Here is a 9,603-nt window from a genome sequence, read left to right on the forward strand (position 1 = left end):
TTCCACACCACAAGAAATCATCATTCCGGCTGGCTCTTCATTTGAAAGTTGGAAAATGAAGCCAAACTGTCAAGTTTTATATGAAAAGGCATTAAGATTCCTAATTTTGTATTTTCAACATCATTTCTTTGTGAGTGAGCCTTTTCAACCATGGTGCAATCAAGAATAAGTATAGAAACAGGCTGGATGTGGAAAGAGCCTCAAAATATTTTTCTAATTAGTGACAAGTTATTTGTAGTCTTGAGTAATCAATAAACTCAAATTGATTACCAGACTTCATGTGATACCTTAGTTGATAGCTTCATCTACCGTATCATCAATGGATGAAAGTTTGACTGTCCTAGCATCAGGCTCAATTTACTCGTAAACGGTGCGTCTGACGGGAAAATATAACTGAACAAAATGTGTTTAGAATTGTGTTCTACATCTGGTTCAGTCATCAAAAGGGCTTATTATTAATTTTTTCTGTTTTCAACCAACTCGAAAAAAATTGTCCTAAAAATAGCAAAAACGTCGAATATCTCCCGAACCGTGCGTTTGACGGGAAAATGCTGCTGAACCAAAAGTGCTTAGAATTCAATTCTACATCATAACCAGTAGTCGGGGTAACACTCTGACGTGTGTGTGCGAGGTGTCAGGTTGTCGTTTACGGTCATGACAAGTTGGCACCTTCGGTCCAGTAGGTGACAAGTAGATGGGGTTACAGCTTGACGGCAATGGTATATTTTTACGAGGGTACAGATTGTCGCGTATGGCCAAAATGACCAGGTAGTCGGGGTGACACCTAGACGACGACCTCACTACACCATTCTGTTACAGCATTTTGTAGATCTCTTACTCTCGAATAATAAATTGAATGAATAAAACTAACCTGTTTTGAAGAGCGGCCAATTCAGAGATAGTCGCAGCTCGCTTGGCTTCAGCTTCTTGAAGTTTTTGTTGAAATTCCTCGATTGCCTCTGTCTGTTTCCCAGTGGAGTCTGAAGTTTGTTGGGTCAGCCTTCAATAGAAAAAAAATAATTTCAATATTTATTTTTCACAACTCAACTATCAAATGGGAATTTGTATGAATGAATAATTTTCCTATATTTATATATTTATTATATAGATAATAATACTGATAAATAGATAATAATCTGATTAATAGATAATTACCTGATAGAATCCAGGTAAAAACAACAGACATTCACCCAAAACTGCTTTTACCTTAATTAAAAATAAACAGTCCAGAGGTTATGTAGAGTTCATGATTTGATTTACACCCAATTTCAAGTCATTAACGATAAATCCCAGTGTCTGTTTCCAATCACTAAGGAAGGAATGCCCCCCACACAGATGGATAGTCTAGTAGGGGGATTCCAAAATATGTTGTATGCCTCTCATATCACTTGATAATGAAACAATAGACATCTTCAATGATAATATGAGTTTATAATTCATACACAGTTTTTGATAAATCGCTGTAAATTTGTGGTGTATTTGTACAGATATGAGTAGAACTATAAGGCTAGTTTCACACACATTCAGTTTCATTCGGTTCGGTTCGTTGCCGAAAACGAATGAGGCTTTCATACATATCAGGTTTTAATTCGTACGGTTCTAATAAGGCATTTTCTTCTCAAAAACAGCTGTGTTTGGGTTTTCACAATTCATGCTGGTAATAAAATATAAAAGCTGGTGTTCAAATAGTAAGATGTGATTCTTGAACAACATTTTCAAGTTAATTAAAAATTGTAAACCATTTGAATAGTTTATTTTTGATTATGTCAATTTTGGACGTTCAGAGTGATTGTTTTTTGAATTGAAAATTTGTTTCAATTTTGACACATGGTACATAACGTTCATCTATTCTCTCCATTAATGAAATCATGTAATTTTTATGGAAAAATAAAAATAATAACAATTTTCCTTCAGAGTTTTATTTATCTTCATATTTTTTAGCAAATATTGCTAAAAATGCTCCAGTGAACTAACAGAAATTAAGTGACCATATGATTTTGACATGGAAGATTTTTAAACAGATAATCACGATATCAGTTTAAAATAAAAATAAAAAAGCGAGCGCGTGTAGAAGACTTTCTTTTTATTTCCGGTTTCCTAGCAACGAATCCGAATATGATAAAACCTATTCGTGTCGAGAGGGCGTTTGGTGCTATGCGGTTGCTATTCGGAACCGAATTCAAACCGAATCACCGTTTCACACTTATCGGAATTTGCCGAAAACGAAACGAACCGAATGTGCGTGAAAGTAGCCCTTCGCTAGAAACGAATTTGAACCTGATGGAATTTACTAGTGTCAAGTGAGCGTTCGGTTCTATGCGGCACCGAATTCAAACCGAATTACCGTTTCACACTTATCGGAATTCGCCGAAAACGAAACGAATCGAATTTGTGTGAAACTAGCCTAACTTATATTTTGACTCTGCATCCAATGGAATGAGTTTCTCAGTCACTCATGGAATTCAATTCTTTTCAAATTTATTCCTACAATACTCAACAGTTACAATACAGATGTAGGTACCTTAATCTAGTGTAAATAACTTTTTTCAACACTAACAAAAACGACTGAGGCACGAGTGGTGGAAATAAATGGTGAATTATTGAAGTGTGAACATATAGTTTCACGATCATTGAATCACTGAATTGTATCACCGAACCACTTTATACAGTGAGTAAGTGTGAGACAGTGACTATATTAAGACAGAAAGACAATAGATTTATTAAATCTATATAGACTATAGATGATATATCTACACTAGTAGTTCTGTGAACAGAGAAGACCTCGCGCAGTTAAAACCAAAGCCTCTTATACTGTCCATCAGAGCAAGTCATGCTTGTATGTCGTGTCGGCGAGATATCGGTGTGAAAACGGTTAATGGCTGTTGGGGTTGGTGTATCAAAAATGCTAACATCAAATGCTAATCTCCTTCAAGACATACTGGCAACAGGTCATCCGAGTTGAAATCAGAGAAAGGTCGAGTGAATAATACTATGTTACTTTCAGTTATTAATTGCATGCAACTAATAGTCCACACAACAGCTAATTTACTAAGTTACATTGTTATATTAATTGCAAGCGTCATTGCATGCAATTAATAATCCAATCGGCAGCTGATTTATGATGAATATTCTATAGTCTGATTTTTACGGTAATATTGGCGTTCGAAGGAGACTCCCTTTCCTTTTGTATTATCCTTGAAATGCGAGATTTCAAAAACCTTATATATACGTCAACGCGCCTTGTTTCAAAGTACTTATACCAAATTTTATCCATATCGGACAATAAGTGCGACTGTAACTGCGGTACAAACAAACAAAAAGACAAAAGCCGATCGAGTCTAAACAAGACAACAGCTTCGCTTAGGTCGAATATAGAAGAGTCTATTAGATCTATTATTCACAATTATAGCCGACGCTATGAAAATTCCTGTGACACTCTAAAAGTAAGAAAAGAAAACAACAATGACCACTGAGCCACTGTATACAGTGAGTCAGAGTAATACAGCGAGTCACTGTACAATAGAAGCCATTGTGTGAGAAATTTGTGACATTTTTGTAAATTTGAGTAATTTTTAGAGTCCCAAATAAAAAAAACTAGTCATTTAGGTATTAAAATGGGTCATTCACTTTGAAACAGTGGTAACTACTGAAAGTAGTTACTCTGTGAGGTTTTACTTTGTAACTTTATGCCTAGTCCACCTGTTCGCCCAGTAAGCTGGTCCAGCCTGAAATGTGGCCAGTGTCCAATGAAGGCCAGCGCTGGCAAACCACCCATCTACACACTGGCGCTGGTCGTCATTGGCTTTCATTGGGCCAACATGTGGATCCGGCCAATATTACACTACTGTATTTTTTCTAAATTCTAATTTTCATACAATCTAGCTTGCCCGGACAACTTCGTACCGCCAAAAAGCCAAGGTATCTCCTGTCACACTTGACTTTATTCGGCGAATCATATATCTGACAATCAATATTTTCATTTACATCTCATACGGACTCCTATGTGCTTAGTCATGCAGCATTATTATTCCGAAAACATATTCCCTCAATCAATGGTAGTAATATCTATCAGTTAAATGTTTAATTATATCTATCAGTGTTTTGATAATCTATCAGTTGAATTTAAAAATAGATACGTTAAATCAGTGTTTCAAAGATGAATTTGATGTTTTCATAGTTTTGATTGTCAATAGATGGTCCAAGAAATATGTGATGAATTGCACAGAATTCATATTCTTTCCATCTTCCATTTTAGGATGAGTATAAGCTAAGCATAATTAAAAAAAAAAATTATTTAGTCTGTCATTCTTCAGTAATAAATGAATGCAATATGAACAACTCTCTTTCATGAGATGAATAAATTTCTTTCCAACATTTTCCAGTTTCTCAATGATAGGGGAGTGATAATATTATTTGTATAGGTCTTCTAAGGAACGATTATCTACAGCTGGTACCAAACAACTACACTAACTTCAACTCCAAACTAACGTTTTAATACCAGTACACAATCTATCACAGGGTGATGTGTTTATTATACAGCTGGTAACTTTAGATGCTAAATTATAGGTAGCCGCTCGGCCGAAAATTTCGAAAACATAGGTCTGTAAAATGGATTAATAAATAATAATTATTAGCCCCCCCTATTAAAATTTCTGGTCAGAAACCATCCCCAATTTCACACAACAATATATATATATATATATATATATATATATATATATATATATATATATATATAGATTGACCTTATGTGCAGTGTCATTGAAAACGGAAACTGAGCTTGAACTGGGTTAAATAAATGTAAGTTTTGTTTGCTATAAATGGGATTCATTTAGAAATAAAACCACCAGCTGATTCAATTCAGTTTAAGCTTCCACTGGGCAAACGGCACTAAATCCAACAGAAAATGATTTTGAAATCAGGTCATTCATACTGGAACATCTTTTAATACTATTTTAATTTTTGTTTGATTTGAATGTTTATAAATGAATACAACTCACAGTTTATTTGCAGTTTGTAGACAACCTATAGTGAGGTCCACGTTATAATGGCAGTGGAGAATGATAGGAGAACAACGTTGCCGATCCTCTGTCTTGCAATGCCTTCTATAGACGGTAGCTGATACAGGTTTATTGATGTAATATCATTCTCGTTTAAAATAATAAATTATATTTCATTGAGCAAGAAATGATATATTTTTCTATATTTCATAAAGAATTTTTAAGTTTAAATATTTTGTTAATTATTTTAATTCTACATTGTTAAAGACGATCTGGCAACAGAAGAAAGCGAGAAAGAGATAGCGCTATCCGCTTTGTTGAATGATAGACAAAGATAGCAATACCATTGCTAATCAAACACTGCCATTACAACGTGACCTCACTATAATAGACAACACATTTTACCTACTATTCTCGATTGTAGTGAAAACAGTTACTGGACCCAGTAAGTAGAGTTAGAATATTCTAGTTACTCGACCACCAACTCTACTAGTGAAAACTAGGCTTAAGAGATTACAAAAGCTGTAACAGAATGGTGTAGTGCGATTGATTGATTGATTGATTGATTGAGTACTTTATTTATGTAGATTACAATATATACTGTCTTATACACTTATATACAATAGCTTACAATACAGCAAAATTATAGATGAATTTACATGATATAGACTAAGAAAATAATTATTGAACTGTATATGATATGAAAAAGCAATTTGTAATATAATAACATAGATAATAATTATATTGTTATGCATCTACATAATTGGCGGAGCTTTGGACATATCAATGTCATTCTTCGGAAAGAATATTAAAAATATCCTCCCCACTAACTCTCTACCAAAATCTTATCTGCGATAAGAGATAAGGAAAAGGTTGGAACAGACAGAGGCTATCGAGGAATTTCAACAAAAACTTCAAGAAGCTGAAGCCAAGCGAGCTGCGACTATCTCTGAATTGGCTGCTGTTCAAAACAGGTTTTTTTATTCATGTAATTCATTATTCGAGAGTAAAGCCTGGTTTTCATTAGTAGAGTTAGTGGTAGAGTTTCCTGGGCAAGTACTAACCATCTGTGAACTCTCCCAATGAAAACGTTCATGGAAGAGTACTAGTTTTTAGTAGAGTAGAGTGGGATAGCACCGTGGGATAGTACTCTACCACTTGCCTTCCCCGACTGATGTCTAGTGCTTTTGATTATCTTCGTGCACGAGAGCCTTTCTCGATAGTGGTGGTGATGAAGGGGAAGTTGTTGTAGTAGAGAGGGGATGCCTCACAAGTGGATCACGACAAACTGGTCGAAACACATTTCACTCCAACGACAAACTGGGTAGAAACACATTTTACCCCAACGACTAACTGGGCTAACGACAAACAGCTGTCGTAATGTTCGGCCTGTAATGTACCAGGCCTAGGTAAGAACTAACCTGGGCCTTATTGCAATCAATTTATTTGAACGAAACCTGCAAAAACTGAATATGAGTGGTTGCAGAGTTTCAAACTGAATCTCATTTATGACAAACTTGTCATAAATGAATGACAGTGAGCAATTAAATTAGTGTCAAGTATTATTTAACATATGGCAAAATTATTTGTTTTGTAGTTACCTGTGATACGAAATGTAGCCAGTTCTATTTGATCTTTACTACAATTATAGCTGAACAAAACTTTGTCATTGCTGGTAACTAACCAGCTATGTTTCCAGCGTTTCTATGTAACCAGAATTTATGAAAATTTTCAAATAATTCAATATTTATCATTGATTATTCAGCTCCACAAACAAATCACCATGAGGGCTTGTAATAATCTTCCAGGTTGACCCCTCAATGGCCGATTTCCACATGTTCAATTCCAAGTGAGACACTAGCGCTGCATGTGAGTCTATGTATCTTTAAGGTCTTTGCCTACACTGACCACATGACAAATCGATATAGACCGATCGATCGATATATTATAATATATATAATATATATATATATATATATATATATCGATAAGTTGACTTATCGACTATCATACAGTTCCAACGCCATCCCCACCACTATCGGGAAAGGCTCGTGCACGAAGATAATCGAAAGCACTAGATATCAGTCCTTCCCCGGATCCCCCACCACCGCTTCTCACTCTACTCTACCACTACTATTCTAATGAAAACAGTCCCGAGCTAGTAGAGTAGAGTAGTTATTAGGTTAGTTCTGTTCACTTTAGTGAGGTCCACGTTATAATGGCAGTGGAGAAAGATAGGAGCCCAACGTTGCCGATCCTCTGTATTGCAATGCCTTCTATAGACGGTAGCTGATACAGGTTTATTGATGTTATATTAACTGTTCATTCTCATTTAAAATAATCAATTATATTTTATTGAGCAAGAAATTATATTTTCAATAATTTCATAATTAAGATCAAATATTTTTGTTAATTAATATTATCAATTATACATTGTCAAAAGACGATCTGGCAACAGAGCAAAGCGAGAAAGAGATAGCGCTATCCGCTTTGTTGAATGATAGACAAGGATAGCAATACATAGACAAGGATAGGAAGATTGAAAGTCCGCATATAACCTTTATTTGGACAATTTATTCTATGAAATTGGGATGAAAGAAGTTTTGGACTGTAGCCTGTTTCTTTGTCCTTAAGTTGATTGTAAATGATAAATAAATAAGTAAATGATAGGAATATCATTACTAATCAAACACAGTCATAACAACGTGGACATCACTATATAAGCTTGTTTTATTCAAATGTTTATAGAATGAATTCAACTCACATTTCATTAGCAGTCTGTAGAGAACGTATAAGCTCCGCATCGGAAATAGATTGCAGTCTGGAGCCCTGTAGATCAGCCTGTAGTCTAGATATGCGACCCTCAGCCTCCGAAGTTCGTTTTTCACTTTTCTGTTCTGAAATTATAGAAAAAAAATCTCCTAACCATCAAAACATTTCCGGTCTACACTGTTGAAATGATCGCCAGACGATTGAAAGTACTCCAGTCAGTAAGTAAAAGTTTTTAATATTTACTTAATAATCGACTGCATGTCGTGTTTAAATACATAAAAAAGTGTGTTTATACAAAGCAGCTCGGAATGGATCAAGAAATCATCACCAGAAAAAAATTGTTGGAATTGATAATGGAGTACAGGTTTTTACCATAGAGAAACAATAGCTTAAGTAGATATCCCATGATATTGGGCGTTTACGTCGCAACTTTTACTCTCATCTCAAGCCGATAGTCCATGTATTTCTTTCCCGTGAAGCTGTGTGAAGCAGGTAGTCTCTCATATTGTGCCGTTCATACACCTCTCACCCAAACAAAACAGTAAAAAACTACAATAATCGATATTAATCGACTTGAGATAACAGTAAAAGTTGCTACATAAACGCCCTATACCGTGGGATATCTACTTAATACTAAGCTATAGTTTCTCTATGGTTTTACTGACCGACATTTAAAATTTAATTTAATTTAACTAGACACTGAGAGGTGTCTAGTAGGAGTACATGTATACGGTGAATTCCTATTAAGTTTATAATATAAATAAGAATAAAAATTGTTCGTAAATTTAGTGTAAATTGTTTATTGAATAAAAAATAAAGTTTACCTTTTATAGGTACTGTAGATAAATAAAGTTTATTTCTTTTAGGATAATTTTTTTAGAATTCATTTAATGAACTATATTTTGTTCCAGTAGATGCCACAATATATAACATGAGCCTCATCCCCTCAAACGGTGAAGACTGACTGCGTGGTAGAGATGTAGGGGTGGAATGTCTCTCTCTTACACATCTTCCCCTCTCAAGCCCTGCACACACATATCGATTTTTGTTCGTACGATATTTTGAATTCTATCAGATTAAACGGAACTTGACAAACATATTCTGTACCACAATGAGTACTGAGTTATGATTTTTCAAAAATGAGTGAAATTCTAAAAAAATCAATTTTTATGATATTTAGTATTTGATCAACAATATATCCCGATTGTTGCAATCTAGATGTAAAATTCAAAATCCCGCTGGGCGTAATTTTGTGCTCTACAATCTGAGACTAGATAGAGCGCTCTATCTGATATAGATTTCCAGGTACACCTGACAAAAATGTTCCTTGTATTGTGAAAAACACCTAATTTTTAGCTTCAACCATCATCACAATCTATATTGTCTTCACAGTGATATTTTGCACATTGATATATCTATTAAGTTATATGAGAATCACCCGTTAGATACATTTCATTTCAGTATTTCCTAGTGGAGAGGCGCGCTTAAGGACACCTCAAGGATAAAAATTTCAACCACTTATAACTTTGACACAAAGCTTGGATCTCATCGTACTACACTTCATTTTTCTCGGTTCATCAAGGCGGTTCAAAATCATGCATCACAAGTCGAATTCGGTCCAAAAATGGAAATTTTATTGTTGAGTACGTACTTAAGCCCATATTCCCACACCTAGAAACTAGAAATCCCACTATTCCCAAACTCTCACTCGCCTATGATGAGTTAATACTAATTTATTGAAAAATTCAGAAGATTCGAAAAACGTCTAAACTAATTATGAAATCTCAAAAATGTTTGTCACCTTTTTCAGCTGCCTTAGTACGATGCAATA

The 9,603-nt window shown here is 34.7% G+C and overlaps 1 long non-coding RNA gene across 1 annotated transcript; it reads right to left on the reverse strand.

The window, feature by feature from the left end:
- Positions 1-426: 426 nt before the first annotated feature.
- On the reverse strand, positions 427-7,875 carry LOC120356593. Its single transcript, XR_005574084.1, has 2 exons — positions 7,765-7,875; positions 427-1,000 (listed from the first exon to the last, which is right to left on the reverse strand). It is a non-coding gene; the product is annotated as an uncharacterized LOC120356593 (long non-coding RNA).
- Between the last annotated feature and the right edge of the window lie 1,728 nt (positions 7,876-9,603).

Source organism: Nilaparvata lugens, unplaced genomic scaffold, assembly GCF_014356525.2.
Source record: "Nilaparvata lugens isolate BPH unplaced genomic scaffold, ASM1435652v1 scaffold7189, whole genome shotgun sequence".
Taxonomy (NCBI): domain Eukaryota; kingdom Metazoa; phylum Arthropoda; class Insecta; order Hemiptera; family Delphacidae; genus Nilaparvata; species Nilaparvata lugens.